Consider the following 24,927-nt stretch of genomic DNA (forward strand, 5'->3'; position numbering starts at 1 on the left):
AAATTTTTAGCGATTTTTAGACTTGTTGAATTGTTTTTACTAAACTTGAAAACGGATCTTGTGCATATCCTTAGACGCCACTTATTTCAACATATTTAGAATCACCTTATTTCAGAGGCCTTATTCTACGTCAATTTGAATCCCGGACGATAAGAAAATTCTCCCATGTCTCAATTATTTGTTTACCTTTTTCATCCTTCGTGAGGACTATTTTAATTAAAGGTAAAGAAATAAATGAAATAGATAGAGTATAATCAACTACTCGTGTTTAGTCGTGTATAATGAAGTAAAAATACAATCTTGATTAGTGTCATTAAGACGCCTACCAATACAAAACTCATGTATAGTTGCAAGAGCATGGGGTCTTAAATCTGTATTCTTGGCCATATGTTTGTTGTAAAGAAGTGAATGATTAAGTGTAGGAGGAAGTATTTGGAAGGTTGCATGCCTCCAACTGACAGTCACACAGGAATGCGGCTTGAGCTGTCGCGCGTTGGCATGGCCGCCTCTATGACTAGTCGACTACACCAATAATTCTCCTTCATTTTTATTTTACCATCATCTTTACATGCCAATACTATGTCTTCATTGCTTATTTTGGTCGTATATGCAAGGGCAATAACAATTATTGCATACGAGTATATTTTTTTTTTTCACATCCACATCACTACAAATCATTGAACATCAATTTATATGTAACTCATTATTTCTTCTAATAGCACATGTTATATTTAATGCATAAACAATGGTGTCTAAAAGAAAATTAATAACAAGAATTAAAGATGTTTAATAATGAGGAAAATACTCACCACCAGGGGCGGATCCAGAGGTCCGCTATATGAGCTATAGCCCGAGTTGTTCCGTCAAATAAAAATTAGTATGCATATATTACAGGTATAGGCATGGAGTCCAGTGGTTAAGAAGCTACCTATTTATTGATAGGTCTTAGGTTCAATTCTCAACAAGTCTCCTTTTTTAATCACTTATTATTATGTCTGCACTTCTAAAGTTAATATCTAAAATTGAAAGAAAATTGATTTTTGCGTTTTTTTTAATAAGAGTAAGAATTGAATCATAAATAATTTAATCAAATAAGTAAAATGAAGTAAGAAATTATAATTGCATTTTTGTTAGAGTATATCATTTACATATGTACATTTTGACGGTGTTATAATGGTCTGTTTGAATATAAAAAAAGGCATTGCGACTCAAAACGGTTTTTAGTCAATGTCACTAAAATTACCTTTAAATAATTTAGCCCTAGATACTTTTGATTTCTGGTTCTGCCCCTGCTCACCACAAAGGTTGAATATCTCGGTGTAACTGTTGGGATTGACTTCCCTTTATTATGAAGTGATATGTTTCATGAGAAACATATGAGAATGAAATTTTAACTTAAAATATCTGCTTTTAATTTATCACAAGAAATTAATATGAAAATTTCATGCACTTATTTTATCTAAGAGTTATAGCTTATTATCAATCAATACTATATATATACTAGGTAGTATCTCGCGCTTCGCGCGGCCTGTTTGAAACTTTTATTATTATAATTGAAGAAAATTAATATAATTCATACTATATGACATTTAATATTTTTGTTTATAAATAAAATAAATTAATCTTTCTCAAATCTTATTTTTTTTAGGTTTAACTTCAATGTATAAATAAATACATACAATTTTAATTATACGGAGTAACTATTAAGTGATAATTACTTATACATGATCAACACTTTACAAATAATTTTGTAACTAATCAAATATCATATTAATTGAAATAAAATGTATTTGAATAATGTAACAATCAACATTAAGTACTTAAATTATATTTATGCTCCAATTAGTTAATATATGTTCAAAAGGATATGAATATAATTTTAGGCATTTTTTGAATTTTTTATATGTACCGTGTGATATTTATGGATCAAACATATCAGGTCCAAACAAAACTTATTCGAATGTTTTTGTTGTGTCTTGCATGTGCTATGTGTCAAACAGATCTATTAAAAATTTGCACATTTATTTTTGAAACAACTACGGAGTATATATAATGATGTTTAAGATTTTACCTATAAATAAACGGAATTACTTTTTAAACATTCTCAAATATTATTTTTTAAGGTTTAACTTCAAAGTATTTAAAAAATACTGACACAAAATAAAGTTGCCGGTGCACGTTTCTTGCTACAAGAACGAGATCTCAATTATCTAGTGTTATTTTATTATGCAATTAGTTGTTATTTTCTTCCTTAATTTATGTTATCTTATTTAACAAATAATATCTTTAGAAGATATTTATTTACTTTCCTAGTTTTGATAGGAGAATTAGTTTCCTAATTTCAGTTAAGGTAATGAAGCTTGTTTCCTTATTCCGTTTAGGAGTCGAGTTAGCTAGTTATAAATAGGGAGTCATTTGTAATCGTTTGGGACAGATTGAGTTATTGAATAAAAACCGTGAGTTTTTCGTTTATAGTTGTAAACATCGGTTCGACGAGTTCGTTCCAAAATTGTTATTGTTTGACGCGTTTTCAAGCATTGACCCGAGTTATAATCAATAGGTCTTGATTATAATTCACCATTGTTCGATCTATAGGTCTAGATTGCGCAAATATCCCATTGTTTCGATTTCTAGGCAGAATTCGAAGCAAATATCCCTTTTCTTTATTGTTCGTTATTCTATTAAACCGCTTTTGCGCAATTTTCGTATCATAAGTGGTATCAGAGCTTTCTCTTGATTTCCCTAAATCTAGACGGTCTTAGGCGTGTCAAAGCCAAGTTGTTAGTTGAATTTCTGATTGCGATTGGAGTTCAAGGGTTAAACTCAAGCAGGTAGTTTGAGGGTTAATCGGCTTTGCATCTCAGGAACAAGTTTCTAGTAACTTGTTATTCAAGGCGTGACGGTTGAAAAAAAAAATATTGTTCACGTGCGCGGTACTGTTCATCCGCAAAAAAAAAAAAAAAACATGTTGGGTGTTTTCTTGTTTGAAAGTAACTATGAAGAGAATGTTAAATTTGATCCAACATTGCCTCCTATTTTTGATGATTATAAGGATGAGGTGAATGTTGAAATTATTCTCGCGCAAGGAGGGTGGAGGGGTGGAAGGCACGATTTGAGACGGCACAAGAGGATTATAGATGATTATTATGGTTGCAAATCAATGGAGATTGAAGATGATGAGCTGAAGACGAAATTAGTGATTTGCACACATAACTTTCTGTTCTTCATCGTCAATTTTGCATCTGAATTTGCTAGGATTGTATTCGATCCTGGTGGATTCCATGGTTCTAAGAATCGGGACGATTCTTTTGAAGAAAGGGAGTATGATACAAAATAAAGTTGCCGGTGCACGTTTCTTGCTACAAGAACGAGATCTCAATTATCTAGTGTTATTTTATTTTGCAATTAGTTGTTATTTCCTTCCTTAATTTATGCTATCTTATTTAGCAAATAATATCTTTAGAAGATATTTATTTACTTTCCTAGTTTCGATAGGAGAATTAGTTTCCTAATTTCAGTTAAGGTAAGGAAGCTTGTTTCCTTATTCCGTTTAGGATTCGAGTTAGCTAGCTATAAATAGGGAGTCATTTGTAATCGTTTGGGACAGATTGAGTTATTGAATAAAAACCGTGAGTTTTTCGTTTACAGTTGTAAACATCTGTTCGACGAGTTCGTTCCAAAATTGTTATTATTTGACGCGTTTTCAAGCATTAACCCGAGTTATAATCAATAGGTCTTGATTATAGTTCACCATTGTTCGATCTATAGGTCTAGATCACGCAAATATCCCATTGTTTCGATTTCTAGACAGATTTCGAAGCAAATATCCCTTCTCTTTATTGTTCGTTATTCTATTAAACCGCTTCCGCGCAATTCGTATCAAATATGGAGCAACATATAAAATATTTAACTAAAATTAACATTAGTTGGCCATAAATCCATAATCAATGTCATTTTAATTTATACTTGACGTATACACATTTAGTTCCCCTTTTTGGCAATTTATTTATTTTCTTTACATTTCTCTTCTTTCCTTATTTAGACATCAAAATGAGAAAAAGATCTTTACCTCACTTGTGTATTTACAATATTTGCCATTACTTTTTCATTCTTTAGTCCCTTTTCATTACTCTTTCATTATTTTTGTTACCTTTTCATTAATTTTTCATTCTTTAATCAATTTTCTTAATTGTTGTGCAAAAAGAAATGAGATGAAAATAGATAAATGGAGGGAGTAACACAAATGAGATTATACATTCAGTTGTAGCATAAGCATTGTACAACCAAGGTATAAGAATCCGAGCTTATATGTATTTTTTCTGAGCTAATTCAAAGTTCATATTTTTAATGTGTAAATGGATGAGTTCAATAATTTCTAATAAAGCTTGTATTATTAAACATAAAGCTCGGCTACTTTATCACAAAGCTCAAATTTTACATCATACAACTGGTTGTATAATCAATGAATTGAGGGAGTAATATGTTTTCTACTTTTTCATGTCCTTTATAACACTATTGTACTTAATAATCATTACTTTTTTTTTACGAAAATTTCTCATGGTACCCCTTAATTTTGTCAGATTTTCCATGGTACCTCTGCTTTTAAGAATATGCCTATGAGACCCTTAAGGTTCCATTTTTGTGCTCATGATACCGCCTAATGTAACAACGTTAAATTTTGATGATGTGGCAATGAATTAGTAATTAAAAATTATTAATAAATATGAAATAAAAATGAAAAGTAGGGGTACCATGCGAAATCTAACAAAATTAAGGGGTACCACGGGAAATTTCCGTAATTTTTAGTTACTAATTTATTGTCACATCATCAAAACTTAACCTCAATTTAATGACCGTTGCATTATAGGGTACCATGGACACAAAAATGGAATCTCAAGGATATCATAGGCACATTCTTCAAAACAGGGGTACCATGGAAAATCTGACAAAATTAAGGGGTACCATGAAAAATTTCCGTTTTTTTTATTATTCAAATGCACTTGTGATCACTATGTACATACATACTCATTATCACATTATTTAGACCCTCTCAAAATCTCATGTGTATTTAATTTATCACAATATAATTTTTTCATTTTCACGCTATAAAAATTTATCTTTTAATTTTATTTGTAATGAATACAATAACCTTCCAAATATATTTTTTTAATGGATTTAATGGTATAGGTTTTATAATTTTCTCAAAATATTTTTTACAAAAAAGTAAAGCATTGTGAGACACTTACTTTAATAATCTATGCATATCAAAATATTTCAATAAATAGAAGAGAAAATTGTTGATTACAACCTTTTAAAAATCACTTTTTGAAAATTACAGCCTTATATAATTTTTTTTGAAAATTACATCCAAAATATTACTTTTCTTCTAAAATTGCACCAACTTGAGGTTTTCGGTGAATTTTGATGATGTTTGGGGTGATTAATTGGTTTGTGTCAAGGAGAGGTAAGAAATCTGGGTAACTAGGCTCTCAAATAATAAAGGATACATCATCAAAAATCAACAAAAACCTCAAATTGGTGCAATTTTAGAAGAAAAGTAATATTTTGGATGTAATTTTCAAAAAAAATTATATAAGGCTGTAATTTTCAAAAAGTGATTTTTAAAAGGCTGATATCAACAATTTTCTCTAAATAGAATGAAAATTATACTCTATTGAAAGCATTTTTCATAAATAAACGCAATGATTTACATTTTAGAATTTTTGCCAAAATATCTTTTTAATAAATTTAGAATCAAACCACCATAATTATTTGATGTAATTTTATAATAACATTTATTAAACTATAATTAATACTTTGCTGATATTTATGTTCCATTTATTACGTTCTTATTTAATGACCAGCTGTAATAAATGATGGTAATTAAGGTTGAAACGCCACATGGCGCATCCACAGCGTTTCAACCCAGTTTTTATATATATATATATATATATATATATATATATATATATATATATATATATATATATATAAGATTGTCTATATACTATAAAATTCAAAAAAAAAAAAACCCCAATTCTCAGTATTTAATAAAAATATGAAAATTATAAAATTATAAAACAAAATATTTTATATTTGATAAATTGTATTAAAAGTGATTTTAATATAAGAATTTGGTGAAATTTTTAAAAATGGGATTGAATTTCACTTTTTGTGAAACTTAGGGGCTTGATTGCTCCAAATGAAACTTATAAGGCCTAATTTCACAATTGAACAAAATTAAGTACCTTAGTTACCAATTTCGCAAAAAACATATCTCTTGTAATTTTCTTTAAATTCCGTTTTTAACAAATACAATAACTCTTCCAAATATATTTTTCTTAATGAATTTAATAGTTTAAGTTGTATCACTTTCTCAAAATGTTTTTTTACGTAAATTTAAATCATTGTCAGATACTCACTTTAATCATCTCTACATATCAAAATATTTCAATAAATATAATGAAAATTATACTCAGCTGGAAGCATTTTTCGCAATGAACGTAATTAATTACATTTTAAATTTTTTTATCAAGATAATTTTTTAATAAATTTAGAATTAAATCATCGTAATTTTTATATGTAATTTTATAATACATTTATTAAACTCTAATTAATACTTTGCTGAGATTTATGTAGTATTTATTATGTTTATATTTAATGTTTAGCTGTAATTAATACGTGTATTTAATGCTGGGTGGACACGTGCCGCATCCACGATGCTTCAACCCAGATTATATATATATATATATATATATATATATATATATATATATATATATATATATATATATATATATATATATATATATATATATATATATATATATATATATATATAAGATTCCGAAACAAAGAGACTTTTATGTAATTAAATAAATCAATACAAATTAATTATACTATATATTGTATAATCGATAGCACTGTGTTATGGACCCGACCAAGGGACTTCAATGTAAATATTATATAGTTTTGGTTGAAATATAAATTTAGAGAATTATAAAATAATATGTGATTTTCCTTAAAATAAACATGCCTCTTTCATGTTACTTCCTCCGTTCCAATGAATTCTATACATTTGCTTTTTTTGGGCACTATTCATGTATGAGGAGAATCTCCGATACAACTTCTAATATATAACATAAAAGATAGTCATGTGAGATCTTGTTAAAATTTTCTTACCGAGTAGATTATGAATATCAAATTTTTATAAGTTTTAGTAATACGTAACTAAAGATATGAACACAAGAAAACGAGCATTGATATACGTGTACAAAGCAAATGTATAGAGTTCATTGGAATGAAGGGAGTATTAATTAGTATCATCATATAATTATACAATTATTTAACATACAGAAATATGATATAAGTAGGTTATATTTTGGAAATTATTAAAAGGTAAATAAATCAAGCTAGATTTCCAAAAGATATAATATTCTATAATTATTTCGATCGATTTGATTTAATGCATATATGTAATATATTTATATAAAAATATATAACCTCTTAAAATAGTATGGCTAAATAGTAAAAAAATTATGTTAATAGTGAAAAAGTTTATACTAACATTGGATATAATAATATGTTAGTAGTCACTCATTTGAATAGTCAAAGTAACTATATTAACAAGGGAAGTAGTGAAAGTAATAGAAGCAATAATGGGAGTAGTGAAATTATCAATATTCATGCGACACTAGTGAAAATAATAATAGCTACGGCGGGAGTAGTGAAAGTAACCGTAGTAATAACGAATGTAATAAAATTACAATACTAACAACAAAACAAAGCATATATGAACAATTAGCTAACTAATCAATTTAAGTAATTATTAATAGCGGGAGTAGTGAATTTGTCTCATAATTTGTTTCATCGTAATTTTAGGATATGACATAGAAAAATATATTAAAGATAAGTAATTTATGAGTTATGCAACTTTAAAGCATTTTATTTTAATTGAAAATAAATTTTAATGGTAAATAGAGGTAGCTCGGGAGTAGTCGGACACCAATACTAGTTAGTTATATAGGAGATGAATAACATTGTAATTAGCATCCTCACAACCTCATTGTCGTATTTATTTGAGTGATCAATAACATTCGTAGTTCGAGTAAAGTGAGGACGTAGCCAAGTTGGTGAACCTCGTAAATATTGTGTCCTTGTTATTTTTACGATTCTTATATTTATTATTGTGTATGTGGTTCATACTGTAATACCCGGCCTTTTGTGGGACCCGTACTTAGACCTTGGGACGCGTGAGAGGACCATTGGACCGATAAGAGATCACTCGGGAGGGAAGGATAACCTTACACTAGACCTAGACTAGACCAAGTGGAGTTGCAGTGGATCGAGTGGGTCCACTCGGTCGAGTGAAGAGTATACTCGACCGAGTGAGGCCACTCGAACGAGTAGAGTACTACTCGGTCGAGTGAGTCCACTTGACCGAGTGGACTCGGCACTCGGTCGAGTGACGCTGTTTCAAAACACGGGATTTAAACCCTTTCTTCCCTAACCCTAAAATTATTTTTATCTTTCCCCTTATCTCTCCAAACTCTCTCCCTTCTCTCTAAACCCTCACAAACACCTACTACTTGGGATTCAAGCTTGGCTTAGAAGATTTCCCACCTTCCTCTTTATCTCCTTCACCTAGTAAGTAAAGATCTACCCTTTTTTAGTCTTTTAAACCCTAACTTTTGGGGGAATTCGTTATGGGTAATTAATTAGTAATTAGTATGTGTAATAGGGGTAATTAAGGGGTGATAATAAGGTAGTTTTTAGTATAAACTAGTACAGGATGCATTGTGATAGTTATTATGTGATTTGTATAGGATGAGACGGTTCCTTTAGACGGTTTCGTTCCGGATTCGAGTAGCTTGAGGAGATTGCTAAAAGATAGGTTAATTCTACTCGGTTTCAAAAATGGGTGTTGTTTATGTTGATGTTGTAGTTATTCTCACATAGTTGGGTATTTGCATTATAACATGTTTAGTGCTTAATCGCATTATTAAGAGGATGATTATGATATGTTGGGTGTAGTTCATGTATTGGTTATTATCATATATGTTGGAGGATTTGTTGTTGTTTTTGTTGTTTTGGGAGATGTAAGACGGTTGGGAGATCGTGTTACTCAGTCGCCTCTTGGAGCTTCCCACTCCAAGAGGGATGTGCACATTAATGGCTTGAGTCACGGAGGGACTCGTGTGGTTGAGATACAACGTCTGGCAAGGGATCCGGTTGGCTTCCGGACCCGGTACGTCTGGGCGTGTCCCGGTACCTGTTTGTGGCTATCGGTATGTCTGGGAATGTCCCGGTACCAGTGTGATTGTCGGTATGTCTGGGCGTGTCTCGGTACCATGGTGATGGTGGTTTGATAGTGGTTCATTCATACTAGTAGTCATGTTGCATATTCACACACTTGAGTCGTGTCACACTTTATTTGTTTATTGAAACTGACGTTTGTTGTGTCTGTGTAAGTGTCACCTGTTTCCGGGGTGGCATGTGTCGATCCATATGATATTTCTGATCATATGGGGAGCAGGTTATGTACAGGTTATTTGGATAGTACGCGGAAGACGGGACCAGCTTGATGAGTTACGAGACGCGTATAGTTGGTTAGATGAGTACAGTGGTCATGAGTTGTATTTATTCATTAGTTCATGATTTGTAATCACTAAACTTGTCATTTATAATAAATGTTTCTTTATTGTAGCTCCTATTAACCGCTTTGGGAAACCGAGAAGGTAACATCTCCCAATTACCTTGGTCGGGTAAGAATGGGGTGTTACAAAGTGGTATCAGAGCGACGATCTTGAAACCTAAACCAATGAACCAAAATGAACTTCGGTGTGTTTAATAAAATGAACCCGACTTGAGTACAATAGGAGATCGGCTTTGGATGAGTGGGCGCCCTCATATCAAAACTAGTGCCTATTGTCTCGGTTGGTCACTACATGGGTGGTTAAGAGTATGAGTGAACGCTATGTGGAAAATTGTATAGTGGCATGATTGGATGAATATGTGATTTACATTAAGTTCCTGCATGATATATGGTCGGACTCACTTGGAGGTTTAGTTTTCGGTACTTGTCGTTAGGAGCACCTAGACCAAAACACAATTTATAACTCCACAAACAACTCTACAATTAGTAAAGAGGCAAGTAAAGGTCGGATCCCAAGGGACGGGAATTGAGATGAGATTTTCAATTGCAACTAGCGGTGTCTAGGGGTGTCACAATTTGGGGTCTGAAGTAGAAGATCACTAAACTAACTAGCAACAAAAGTAAATAAGCAAGATGATTAAAAAGGGATGTAAACAATTGATAAAAGGCACTAGGGTGTCATGGGGTCATAGGGGATTCATGGGAATTGATCATACAAACATATTCTCAAATTATAAGCAAGCAATTATTGTTGTGATGGATCGAGGTTGTTTATATCTTACAATCTTAGGAAAGTTTGGGTCCCGGAGCCGAATCGATTAGATTGTACAACACCTACAAGTCGACTTAATCTTCCCTACTCAACTATATGCATGGTCTAATGAGACTCGAGTTGGTTTATGTCTTACAAGTCTCATTGAAAAGATAGGTGATGGGTAAAAAATGCAAGGATTTATAGGCTCGCATTTCATCAAACATAACATGTGCATAAGTTGAGATCACAACAAGCAAGCAAATAAACTATGAACACATATTAATTTAAGCATGAATCATCCCCCATGTTGGTTTCCCCTAATTACCCATTAACCCTAGCTAAGGAAACTACTCACTCATTATCATGTTGAACATGCTAGCAAGGTTGTCAATCATACCAACAAAGTGAAACATGATGAATAAATGAAGATAATTAACAATAATTAAAAAGGGATTAAGAGAATTATACCTACTAATGATTCCAATAATAAAGAAAAGAATAATAGAAGTACTTGATGATTGATTGGAAGGTTGTCAATCTCCCAATAATAACCCAAATAATCTTCAATTACCCAAAATGAAAGATGAACAAAAGAGAGATTAAGGAAATGAGATTTGTATTAAGACTTGATTAAATATTGATTACAAGATTAAAGAGAGATTTGATTGATATAAACTACACTAGAGATTGCTAAGAAGAACATGATAATCTAATTAGCCTAATGGGGTATTTATAGTGGGGATTAGGTACATAAATTAGGGTTTACTAAGGGCTTAAATGACGATTAAGTCCTTGAGGAATCGCCGGTCTCAAGGGAAACTCCGGTCTCCTTTTCGCCGGTCTTAGAAAAATATGCGCATCCTTCATTGAACAAGTAGAAGACGGATTTAGCTGTCACACAATCCGAGCGTCCAGGACACGAGACGGGCGGATTGTCTTCTTGTTGGATGAGCGGATTCGTGGGGTGGACGGGCGGATTGTGGTGGTTTTAGACGGGTGTCCAGCTGAGGAAGACGCTCGGATTGCTCCTCTTGGACGGGCGGATTGTGGGCAATCCGCTCGGATTCTCTTACAGCTTCTTCCTTTCTTCTTTTCTTCCTTTCTCTTAATAAAATCCTTGAGGATTTCCTCGGGGATGCAAGGATCTTTTCTCATCATTGCCCATCTACTATAGTATGTACAAAGGCCTTCCAATCTTGTCTTCTATTTGATGCTTGGTCATTGAATTCAATCAATTTAGCTTCATTTTGCCATGAAAATGCAAGGTTTGCACTCCTTTCCTACCAAGGGATCAAAACCTCAAAGAATATGCAAAACAAAGGACTAAAGAAAATAAATGACCCAAATATGCACTAAAAAGCATGGGAACAAGGCTAATTCGGGGACTAAATATGCTCAAATTATGGTCACATCAAATATCCCCAAACCGAACTTTTGCTCGTCCCGAGTAAAGAGGTGACAAAGACTAGGACCGTTATTTAAACTAACCTAATAGCATAGCCGATATGAGACAATTAGCGGGTCTCACTCCGCCCCTTCAACTCACAACAACACAACCATGAGGTAGGATGCCTTCTTGCAAGGCAAGGTGGGTCTTGCCAAAATGGCGACACATCCAAGCATTAAAGCACATAAAATCAAGTAATGGATGCATCTACAAAAGAATAGCCACTTTCCTCATCTAAGTGGCAGAAATTATCTACAAGGGAATCAATTCAAGGGTACACACTCCTTCATAGATGCAATTTCTTCAAACTACTAAGCCTAGAAGGATACCAATAAATCACCTCCAAGTTGTGTCAAGCTAGGGTACCTTTGTCCTCAATCGTTAAATGCTTTCGTCAAGAGTAGACTCCCTATGGTGTTAGAAACACTGGAGGATCGCGGAATTCCCCATCTTGCCTAGACAAGAAGAAGGGTCGTCCCCTCTCTACCATGCACAAAAATGGATACGATGGATAAAGGGATCAATAGATATTTGAGTTTCATTTTGGGAGTTTGCTTTTGTTGTTTGTTTTTCCCCCCAATTTCTTGTGGCATATAACATTTGAGAACACTTTCTTTTGCCATTTATTTTGATTTTTGGCATCTTGACAACATTTTAACTTTTTGCATTTTCTTTTTGAACATTTTCAAAGTCACCCCATATGTAGTGAGGGTGCCTTATATTTGAAGCTTTAGGAGTCTATTTTTGCTCCTCTTTTCATTTGATGCATTTTGCAAACTTTCTTTCACTTCTCATTTCATTGAACTCAAATCAATTTCTTTTTGTGCCCATTCCCTTTGATGACAAAAGTGTATGGTAGAACATGGATGAATGATGGTTGCATGGTTTCAAGGGTCACCTTGGAATAAACAGTAGCCAAGGAGTTATCACACCACAAGGTACTCTTGACTAGGCCTTAATCCATGGGTCAAAGGATACTAGCATGACACATCCTAGGGTGTTTTACAAGTATTCTAACAAGTAAAGTCTTAAGAAGAAAAAATATCTACTAGGGCCTATATACACTTGTCAAGCTTCCCAAGTAGACGGTTTCGCAAAATTTTTCTAACATGCAAACTACATGCCATGATGCAACTAACATATATACATCCTAATGCAAATGATTCTACCAACTAATATAGCATATAATCTAAATGTAAGTCCTAAATTCACATTGTTTATACCGCATCAATCAAAATAAAGCCATATAGTCATTAACATAAAGAGGAAAAAGGAGATTGGAAAGATCATACCATGCGGTCTTCAATATCCTCATGTCTCGGATGTAGCGTAGTCGATCAATGTTAACAAGGATAGAACAAACACAATATATACAACAATATATACAAGTCTACACTACAAAGGAAATGAACTTGTTTTTGGATTTTCAAATTTTTCAAATTTTTTTTTTTTGATTTTTTTGGTTTTTTGAATAAAAGTTAAGTTAGAATTTCCCATCCCCACACTAATATGGGCATTGTCCTCAATGGCCAATATGATAGGAAATTATGCAAGTATGATGCATGAATTCTATACTAAATGCAAGCTATACTAATCTACACTACATGATGTATGGGTTTTTGTTTATGACGGAGAGCGTAATTTAGATTACCTCCCGTTGCGTATGCATGTACTTCCCCAAACCGAGATAGACATTATTTCTAATGTCTTGAATTATGGGGTAGTTCATGCACACAAGATGCAATGCATGAAACTAAATGTTGTCATTTTGGATTTTTCAAACGGGAACAATAAAGAACACCTCAATGGGGCCGAGGTGTTAGTCCTCATGTTGCTAGGACTCTCCAACCATGATCAAGATAGAAATAAATAAAACAAAGAAAGAAGTAGACAAACCTCAAGAGGGTAGGAGCCTCCAAAGCTTGTTAGTCCTCCACTATATCATCATTGTCATCATTTTCCTCCATAGAAGCGGACTCATCACCACTTCCCTCTTCACTTCCTTGCTCACTTCCTTCATCATCTTCATTAGCCTCTTCTTCTTCATCATCTACCTCTTCATCAACACCCTCATCATCATCAACCTCATCATCGACATTCCCATCTTCACCCGGTCTTTTACCCCTAGATGTGCTTGGAAAGAAAACTTCCCTATCCGCCCAACTAGGCAAAGGACATGAAGGGTCAAGTATGCATCTACTCGTTCATTGTAAGCTTGTTTATGCATCTCTTGCATAAGTAGAGTCATGTAGTCATTGCCCACTTCAACATTTTTGGGTTTGAACTCTTGATATTTGAATGGATAGGGTGGTGTGACAATGAAGGAGGAGGGCTCTTCAGTTTCGCCCCTTTGTTGACGGATGATGTACTCGGCGCCCTTTGAGAGTGGAAGTAGGTAGTTTGTTCGATGAGCACTCAAGCGGCATATCTTGGAAGGCAAAGTGAAAGATCTAGCATCATTAGTGAGCCACCCATAGTTGGTGTCAAGAGAGTTGTGCTTGACCCACTTGTACTTGTTAATCATGGCATCCATGTCAATGAGATGACCCCCTTTGATCGCCACATAGGTGTTATCCTTGTTGAAATTTGCGTCAAAGTGCTTGGCCAAGAGAGTAACTAGACCTCCATTTACGATAAAAGCGATGCCTTCCTTACCACAATCAACATTGAGCCATATTTCCACCAAAAGCCTTAGAGCATTGTAAGGCTTAGTGAATTCCCTTCCAACATTTAAGGCCGACTCAAGTAGAACACAATCGAGCTTTGTAAAGTAATTAGTGTCTTTTCTTGCAATTATAGTATTCCCGATGACATTGTGCCACACTCTAATGCCCGGATGGTGGACTAATAGAGCGCGACAAGCATGAAAGCTCACAAATTTCTTCCCGGAAATTGCCTCCCAAAGAGGAGCGGGGTCATACTTTTCGGGCATCTTATGATAATATGGTGTATCACTAAGACCTAATGGTTTACTCAAAACATAAAAGGTGATGCGCCTATTCACATTGGCAAGGCGAAACTCGATATATGTTCTAGTCTCTACCTTAGTCACTTTCAATGAAATTAAGAATTCCAAGGTAAGGGAGGGGTATGTCAATTCTCTTGTAGTAAACAATTTTCCCAACCCCATGGCTTCAAAGAAGGCTTTTGTTTGTTCAAGGACACCCAATTTGTTCAAGGCATCTTCACATATGAATTTGGTGGGTAGAATGGCTTTCTTAGCATACTTGGCAAATGTATCCCTATGGGAGTTAGAAATGAAAATTACCTCCGGATAGTTTGATAATTGAGCAATTTCCGGAGTTGTTGATGTTGTTGCTTCCAAGGGAGGATCTTCTTGTTGTTGAACTTCCAAGTTTGCATTAGCAACCACCATAGCCATTGAAGCTTTCTTTGCTTGAAGGCATTGTTGCCTTTTTGAGAGTGCCTTTGCCTTGAGTGCCTTTGTTGCTCCTTTTGTTCTTGCCATTGATGATTATACCAAGAAAAGATTGAAAATCTTCAATTTCCAATTATACCCAAATCGATTTTAAGATGAAAGGATTTGTCTTTATATTTCAAAAATCGACTCAAAGGTTGAAGATTTTGGTGCTTGGGTTGATTATTATGGTAAAAGGAGTGATTAATTGTTGTTGTAAGGAAGTTTGGATTTGATTTTGTTGGATTTGGTTGAGGAAATCTTGTTTTTGGTGATGGAGAGGATGAGGGTTTTGGGGTTTATGGGTAGTGTTTGAATGTTTGAATGAATGATAGAATGTAGGAAGGGGTATTTAAAACACCCGAAATTTCAAAACTACAGGGGGAAGACGAGCGGATTCCCGTCGGGACGCTCGGATTGTGCTCAATTTTGGTTCAGGAAATATCGCCTAAAGACGAGTGTCTTTCAGTGAAGACGAGCGGATTTCTGCAATTCAGGACGAGCGGATTCCTTTAAAGACGAGCGGATTCTGTTACAGCGAATTTTCTTAATCTGCACTGGTAAAAAGACGGGCGTCTTCTTACAAAGACGAGTGGATTCTTTCAGACGAGCGTCTTCTCAGCTGGGTCTTTCGGATTCTCTAACAGACCAAAATTTTCAATTCTGCAGCTCATTTGGACGGACGGATTCTTCCATAGACGCTCGGATTCCCATAAGACGAGCGAATTACCCATAGGGACGCTCGGATTCCACCTGGTCTACCCGGATTCAGTTCCATCCGTGCACTTGCATATCCCGTGTCATTTTCATTCTTCAAATCCCGCGTTCTTCATTCTAGGGGCACTACAAAGGCATGAATAGCCTAGGCAATTGCTATCCCCACACTAAGCTAAAGCACTACACATCAACAAAATCATTAGTCCCTCCCTCACTTCTCTCAAAAATGATAAATATCTTGATCAAGGCATAAAAATCCAAAAATGACAAAAATGCAATATAAGAATTAAAATGCAAGTTAGGGAGTTAGAAATATTTACAAATGGTGGTTTGGAGAGGACTCCACCAAACTCTCATCCTTAGTGAGATGTCATGGGGGCATGTCCAAGGTGTTGTTGATGTTACTCAACACCTTGAAGAAGTAGTCAAAAGCTTGTTCATTGTCATGGTAAAGATCCTCAATAGATCTTTGCACTTGTTGTCCTTCATGTTGGTCTTGATCGATAGCATTGCCAATGTAGGGATTGAAAATCCCTTCAAACTCATTGTCCCAAAGACCACAAACTTCATCTACTTGGTCACTAAAGATCTCTTGAGTTGATAGAGACAACTCTCCCACTTTCTTGTCTTGGCCAATGAGGCCCTCTTCTTCATTGCTTGACTTTGGTGAGCTTTTCAAGCTCTCTTTGTTACAATTTCCTTGCTCTTTGAATGGAGCATCATCGACTTTCTTCTTCCATTTGAGTTCCGACTTCTTCCTATCATCCTTCCGGCTATAATGATCAACCATAAAACATGGTTCATGCAAACGGGGAGCTCTCATGGTCTTGTCAAGATTGAAAGTTATGCTTTCATCTCCTACTTCTAGAGTGAGCTCTCCATGCTTCACATCTATCACCGCACCCGCGGTGTGCAAGAAAGGTCTACTTAGAATGATTGGAATATTGGAGTCTTCTTCCATGTCAATAATGACAAAGTCCACCGGGATGAAAAATTTCCCAACTCTAACGGGAACATCTTCCCATATCCCCAATGGTGTCTTCGTTGATCTATCGGCCATTTGGAATGTGATATTAGTGCATTTAAGCTCTCCCATCCCTAAACTTTTACTCACCGAGTATGGCATAACACTCACACTAGCCCCTAGATCACATAAGGCTTTGTTGATCGTGGTGTCGCCAATGGTACACGGTATTGAGAAGCTCCCCGGATCTTTAAGTTTTGGAGGTGAACTCCCTTGAAGTATTGCACTACTCACCTTAGTGAAGGCGATAGTCTCAAGCTTCCGGATCGACTTCTTCTTCGTAAGGATGTCTTTCATGTACTTTGTATAGGCCGGCACGTGATTGATTAATTCCGTGAAAGGAATCGAGTCTTCCAAATTCTTCACTATCTCCATAAATTTTCCAAGTTGGTCATCAAATTTGGGCTGAGCTTGACGACTTGGAAAAGGATGTCTAATCACAATGGGCTCCTTCTCCTTGGCCTTGTCTTCATTTTTCTTTGAAACTTCTTCTTTTGATGGTTCTCCATCCTTGGAGTTTTGCACAACTTCTTCTTTGTCACTAGCTTCCACAACTTCATCCTCAACTTGCTTCTTTGGTGCTTCATACCTCGTACCACTTCTCAAGTGAATGGCACTAACCGTTTCATATCTCGGGGAATTACTTTGAGGTGGTAATTGCTCCTTTTGTCTTTGTGAGCTTGAAGATGCTAGTTGAGTCAATTGGGTTTCCAACATTTTGGTGTGGGCTAGGATGTTGTTGATGGTGATTTCCTTTGCTTGACTATCCTTTTACATTTGAGTGAAAAAATCTTGTTGATTCTTTTGCATTTGGAGGACCGCTTTTTGAACATCAAAACCTTGATCATTTTGTTGATTGTATGGAGTTTGATTTTGGTAACCTTGGTTTTGGTTGTAAAAGGGTCTTTGATTTTGGTTTCTCATGGGAGGTGGGGTGTATGTTGGTTGAGGGTTTTGAACATTTTGGCTTTTGTATGAGAGATTTGGGTGGAATTTGGTGTTTTCATTGTAATAATTTGAATAAGGGGTACCACTCTTGTATGCTTGAAAAACATTCACTTGTTCATTTGTTCCCCTACATTCACTTTGGTCATGTCCCAAAGTTCCACAATTCTCACACATCCCACTTGGGATTGATGAAGATGCCGTCATGGCATTAACATGTTGCTTTGGTGATTTTGAGGCTTCTCCAAGTCTAGCCATAGCTTTTTCGAACTTCAAATTGATGGTATCAATGTGGGCACTAAGTTGAGCACCCAATTGAGTAATAGAGTCCACTTCATGCTTTCGTCCTCTAGTAGCCTTGCGAGGTCTACTATATTGTGATATATGGACCGTCATTTCCTTAATCTTGTTCCAAGTTTGATTGTCGTCAACTTCGGTGAACAATCCATTTGATCCCATGTTGAGAATGTTTCTTGAGTCTTCATAAAGATCGTTCCAAAATTGTATTACCAAGAACCACTCGCTAAGTCCATGATGAGGACATGAGCGACAAATTCCCTTGAATCGCTCCCAAGCTTCATATAAGGATTCTTCATCTCTTTGCTTAAAGCCCGTAATTTGAGCTCTTAGCATGTTAGTCTTTTCAGGTGGGTAGAACTTTTTGTAGAAAGCTAAAGCCAATTTCTTCCAAGAATCAATTCCGAAAGTAGCCTTATCAAGTCCTTTCAACCATTGTTTTGCGGTGCCAATTAGAGAAAAAGGAAATAAGACCCATCGAATTTGGTCTTGAGTTACACCGGTTTGAGAAATTGCATCACAATAGTCGCAAAAAGTCTCCATGTGAGAGTGAGGGTCTTCACTAGGCATCCCCCCAAATTGGCTTCTTTCGACTAATTGGATAAATGCGGATTTGGCAATGAAATTTCCGGTTAAATGTTGTGGTGTGGGAGTACCATTGGGTAGGTTCTCCTCGGTTGGTACGGAATATGATGAAAATTTAGGCATTGTGGGTTGATTTTGTGTTGGGTTCTCCTCACCTTCTCTTGCAAAAGGGTTGATGAACTCAATAGTGTTTGGTTGAATATCTACAACCTCACCAATACCTCTCAAAGTTCTCCTAGCAAGTCTTCTATTGTTTGTCAAAGTCCTTTCAATTTCGTGATCAAAGGGTAACAAGTTACCTTGTGATCTTCTAGACATGCAAAATATCAAACAACTCGAAAATAATTAGAACAAACCTTGAGGAGTTTTACTTCCCCAAGGCAAAGAAAGACACAACTAATAACAATTTAGGAAAATCTAAATCAAGTTAACACCGTCCTCGGCAACGGCGCCATTTTTGGTCGGACTCACTTGGAGGTTTAGTTTTCGGTACTTGTCGTTAGGAGCACCTAGACCAAAACACAATTTATAACTCCAGAAACAACTCTACAATTAGTAAAGAGGCAAGTAAAGGTCGGATCCCAAGGGACGGGAATTGAGATGAGATTTTCAATTGCAACTAGCGGTGTCTAGGGGTGTCACAATTTGGGGTTTGAAGTAGAAGATCACTAAACTAAATAGCAACAAAAGTAAACAAGCAAGATGATTAAAAAGGGATGTAAACAATTGATAAAAGGCACTAGGGTGTCATGGGGTCATAGGGGATTCATGGGAATTGATCATACAAACATATTCTCAAATTATAAGCAAGCAATTATTATTGTGATGGATCGAGTTGGTTTATATCTTACAATCCTAGGAAAGTTTGGGTCCCGGAGCCGAATCGATTAGATTGTACAACACCTACAAGTCGAATTAATCTTCCCGACTCAACTATATGCATGGTCTAATGAGACTCGAGTTGGTTTATGTCTTACAAGTCTCGTTGAAAAGATAGGTGATGGGTAAAAAAAGCAAGGATTCATAGGCTCGCATTTCATCAAACATAACATGTGCATAAGTTGAGATCACAACAAGCAAGCGAATAAACTATGAAAACATATTAATTTAAGCATGAATCATCCCCCATGTTGGTTTCCCCTAATTACCCATTAACCCTAGCTAAGGAAACTACTCACTCATTATCATGTTAAACATGCTAGCAAGGTTGTCAATCATACCAACAAAGTGAAACATGATGAATAAATGAAGATAATTAACAATAATTAAAAAGGGATTAAGAGAATTATACCTACTAATGATTCCAATAATAAAGCAAAGAATAATAGAAGTACTTGATGATTGATTGGAAGGTTATCAATCTCTCAATAATAACCCAAATAATCTTCAATTACCCAAAATGAAAGATGAACAAAAGAGAGATTAAGGAAATGAGATTTGTATTAAGACTTGATTAAATATTGATTACAAGATTAAAGAGAGATTTGATTGATATAAGCTACACTAGAGATTGCTAAGAAGAACATGATAATCTAATTAGCCTAATGGGTATTTATAGTGGGGATTAGGTACATAAATTAGGGTTTACTAAGGGCTTAAATGACGATTAAGTCCTTGAGGAATCGTCGGTCTCAAGGGAGACTCCGGTCTCCTTTTCGCCGGTCTTAGAAAAATATGTGCATCCTTCATTGAACAAGTAGAAGACGGATTTAGCTGTCACACAATCCGAACATCCAGGGCACGGGACGGGCGGATTGTCTTCTTGTTGGACGAGCGGATTCGTGGGGTGGACGGGTGGATTGTGGTGGTTTTGGACGGGCGTCCAGCTGAGGAAGACGCTCGGATTGCTCCTCTTGGACGGGCGGATTGTGGGCAATCCGCTCGGATTCTCTTACAGCTTCTTCCTTTCTCTTCATAAAATCCTTGAGGATTTCCTTGGGGATGCAAGGATCTTTTCTCATCATTGCCCATCTACTATAGTATGTACAAAGGCCTTCCAATCTTGTCTTCTCTTTGATGCTTGGTCATTGAATTCAATCAATTTAGCTTCATTTTGCCATGAAAATGCAAGGTTTGCACTCCTTTCCTACCAAGGGAACAAAACCTCAAAGAATATGCAAAACAAAGGACTAAAGACAATAAATGACCCAAATATGCACTAAAAAGCATGGGAATAAGGCTAATTCGGGGACTAAATATGCTCAAATTATGGTCACATCAATATAGTATGTGCCATTATGCATGAAGGTGTGTGGAAGTTGAATACTAGGTTGTTAGGAGTAGTATGCTTAGAAATAGTTGGTATATGTTGATATGCGAATGATGACATTGCTCTTTAAATTTTGCACCGTGTGTTAATTAAGTGCATGTTAGTGTATTTGTTGTATATGATTGGCGAATTATGTTGGTAGAGTAGTTATTAGTACTTGATGTAACCATTATTTGCGCACATTTAGTCCCCGACTTGAACCTATTTTTGCATATTATTATAGCGTCTCATAACCATTTTTCACGTCAAATGCTTCCTATTTTTCTTTCTTATTGCTTTGTGTTTGATTTGTAGGAGAGGAGGCAATTAGGCGAAAAATTCCCGTCTCTTGAGTCTTTTCGGAAGGACATTGACGATCTTGGTTGAACGCGTATTGAAGGAAGGGCAAGAACCAAAGACTAACATTGCAAGAATAAGGAATTTGCGAAGAGACGGATTCTGAAGAAGAATCCGGGCGTCCAAGAAGCCAAGACGCCCGTCCAAGAAGCCCTGAATCCGAGCGTCCAAGCCTTTAAGATGCTCGTCCACCCATGCAACAATCCGAGCAGATTCACCCCTTGGACGAGCGGATTGTGGCGTCCTCAGCAAAGATGCCCATCTCTCCGAAATACTAGCGATTCCCTGCTTAGAACTTAGAATTGTTAATTACTAGTTTAGCCTTAGTTAACCTAATAAAGCACTACTATAAATACCCCATTTTGATGATAATCAAAGGGGGCTTCCACATTAGAAAACTCTCTTAGATTAGATTAGGAGTAGATTAGAATAGATTACTCTTTAATCTTTCCACAAATTACACATTAATCTCTCCTTAACTATTGTTCAAGTTTGTTACTTTTGGGTAATTGAAGATTATTGGGTTATTATTGGAGGATTGACAACCCTTCATCAATCAATCAAGTTCTCTTTCTTTATTCTTTGCTTTATTATTTACATCATCTCAAGTTTGGTACAATTCCTTTACTCTTTACTCTTTATTGTTCATTTCTTCATTCTATTATCATGTTTATACTTGTTGTGATGATTGACACCATTAATGACATGTTTCCCATGATAATGAGTAAGTAGTCTCTTAACTAGGATTAGTGGGTAATTAGGGCAAACCAACATGGGATTAGTCATGCTTAATCTAATATGTTTTCATAATAAATTTACTTGCTTGTTGTGATGTCAACCTATGCACATGTTATGTTTGATGAAATGCTAAGCCTATGAATCCTTGCATTTATAACCATCTCTTATCTATTCAACTTGACTTGTAAGATATAAACCAACTCGAGTCTTGTTAGACCATGCATAGAAGTGATTAGGAGGAAAATAAGTCTACTTGTAGGTGTTGGATAATCTAATCGATTCGGCTCCGGGACCCAACTCTTCCTAAGAACCGTAAGATATAAACCAACTCGGTTCCATCACAACATTAATTGCTTGCAACTTTGTAAACATGTTTGTATGATCAATACCATGAAGCCCCTATGAATCCATGATATCCTAGTACTTTTAATCATTTGTTTACATCCTTCCTTCTATTGCTTGTTTTATTTTATTGCTTGCATTAGTCTAGAACACAACTACAAACCCAAATCAATTGTGACACTAGCATAAATTGAGATAGATAGACTTAGAACCAAAAGCACACCATCCCATGGATCGACCTCAACTTACCACTAACTAGTTGTTTGTTGAGTATTATAAATGTGTTTTGATTGGGTGTACAACGACACGCTCACGATCAAAAATGGCGCCGTTGCCGGGGATGGTGCTATGTGATTAAGTTCTTACTTGTTTGTCTATTTTGATTTTGCTTTCACCTTGAGAAACTTGTTCCTCAAGGATTGTTCTTACTGTTTTTGTGTAGTTTCCATGCTAGTACTTATTTCCCTGTCTTAGCTGTGATGGCTCAAGACTTGACATATGGAGTATGTCGTGGATCTTTTGAGTATGACTATGGGTATAGGGAGTTTGAGAAGCAAGTCAAAACAAACCTACCCTATTATTCATACAATGGAAATCCTAACCACTACCCCAAATTTTCCCACCAAAATCACCACATCCAATATCCACAACAACCACCCACTCAATGCCCACTCTATAATGGATTTCAATTGCCACAATACAACCACTTTCACACCTACCCACAACAAGAAGATGAGCATGAATTTGACATTCAAAATGTGATTCTCCAAATGATGGAAGATCAACAAAATTTCTTCAAACAAATGCTAGAGGAAAGCCAAAATAGGGACAATGTTCTTCAAGGCATTGTTGCCCAAGGTGAGGAATTGGAAATTCAAATTACCCAAATGAAAGAATCCCAAGAAATCACTCCCCACCATTCTTTGGACATTGATCATGAATGTGAATTTGAAGTAGTAACTTTTGACATGGAAAATTAAAAGTGGGAAGAGCCAACCTCATTGAGCTCTTGTGAGTATGAAAGTGTGATGTTTGATGAAGAAGACATGAGGTTGAGTAAGCCAAATATTCTTAGCCTTTAATTTGTGAGTATGAGGGTATGTCTTTTGATGTGAACATTGGGATATTGGAGAAAGAATTGCATGAAGCGCCCACTTATGATTCATATGAAGATAGCGATAATGACAAGACCATAAAAGAGGATTATGAAGAATACGTGTCTTACAAGGACCTTTGGAATAAGGGAGAGGAATGGACTTGTAATATCACCTTGCTTGAGGAGCCTATCCTTGAGACATTTGAGATATCTTATCATGAAGATGAATGTCCTTTCCCTATTTCTCATGAAGACTACTTGGCACCTACCATAGAGCCAATTATTGTTGGAGAGGATATGGTGGACCTTCTTCAAAAGGTCAAAGCATCATACAAAAGCTACTTGGTGGAAAAGCTCAAACAGAAACTTGCACGTGAAGCTACTTGTGGAAATTTGGCACCCACAATGTCTACTTCTAATGAACTCGGTCATAAAGGTCATGAGGATTCTCCTTCTACTCTTGAAGGATTGATAAATTCAAATGCTATCATCATCACCAAAGCGGAAAAAGAAGGTAGTAAGTGGAAGTCTCCGAACAACCATGAACCATACTTCTTACCTTATAATGACAAGAATTATGGGCTAATCGGTTTGAAGCATCGTGAATATCCAAGTGCCAAGAAGAGGAGGAAAACAAGAATGAATGACAAATTCCCTTGGCCAAGCTTCGTCTTGAAGTTAAACAAACCATACTTATGCTTATTTGGAGCTTGTTCACAAGCTTTTGATCTTCTACTAAGAGCCTTGAGCTCTATTGACAAGAATTTCTACAATTTGAATTAGTTTGGTGGAGTCCTATCTCAAACCACCATTTGTAAGATATTTCTAGGACCTTTACCTCGTATAATATTGTACATATTCGCATTTTCATTTACAATTTATTACACGAGAGTAGTGAGAGAGAGTTTTCTTACATTCTTATTGAGCAAAATTTCAGAAAAAGATAAGGAGGAATATCAAAAGGGTGCAAGGGTACGATCTTGCAAAAGAAAAGAAAGAAAAGTTTGAAGAACGGAGGAAGACGCTCGTCCCGAGGCCTGGACGCTCGTCCTGAGCCTCCCTTAATGCGGTATCCAGTTCTGTAGCAGAATCTGAGCAGATTGTAGCACAAGACGCTCATCCTGAAAAAAGACGCCCGTATTCCTTATAGGACGCTCGTTCTGCCTAACACCTGAAGAAAATTTTGGGACTATAACAAAATCCGAGCGGATTTTAGCACAAGACGCCCGTCCCGATTAAGCCGCTCGTCCCAAAGCAAAGACGCTTGTCTTTTGCTTCTCCCAGAAAAGGCAAAGACCCTGTAA

The 24,927-nt window shown here is 35.7% G+C and overlaps 1 non-coding gene across 1 annotated transcript; it reads left to right on the forward strand.

The window, feature by feature from the left end:
• The first annotated feature begins 18,486 nt into the window (after positions 1-18,486).
• Positions 18,487-18,593, forward strand: LOC141624151 (small nucleolar RNA R71). The gene has a single exon (XR_012533966.1). It is a non-coding gene; the product is annotated as a small nucleolar RNA R71 (small nucleolar RNA).
• Positions 18,594-24,927: the final 6,334 nt, after the last annotated feature.

The sequence above is a fragment of the Silene latifolia genome, chromosome 1 (assembly GCF_048544455.1).
Source record: "Silene latifolia isolate original U9 population chromosome 1, ASM4854445v1, whole genome shotgun sequence".
Classification (NCBI taxonomy): Eukaryota; Viridiplantae; Streptophyta; class Magnoliopsida; order Caryophyllales; family Caryophyllaceae; genus Silene; species Silene latifolia.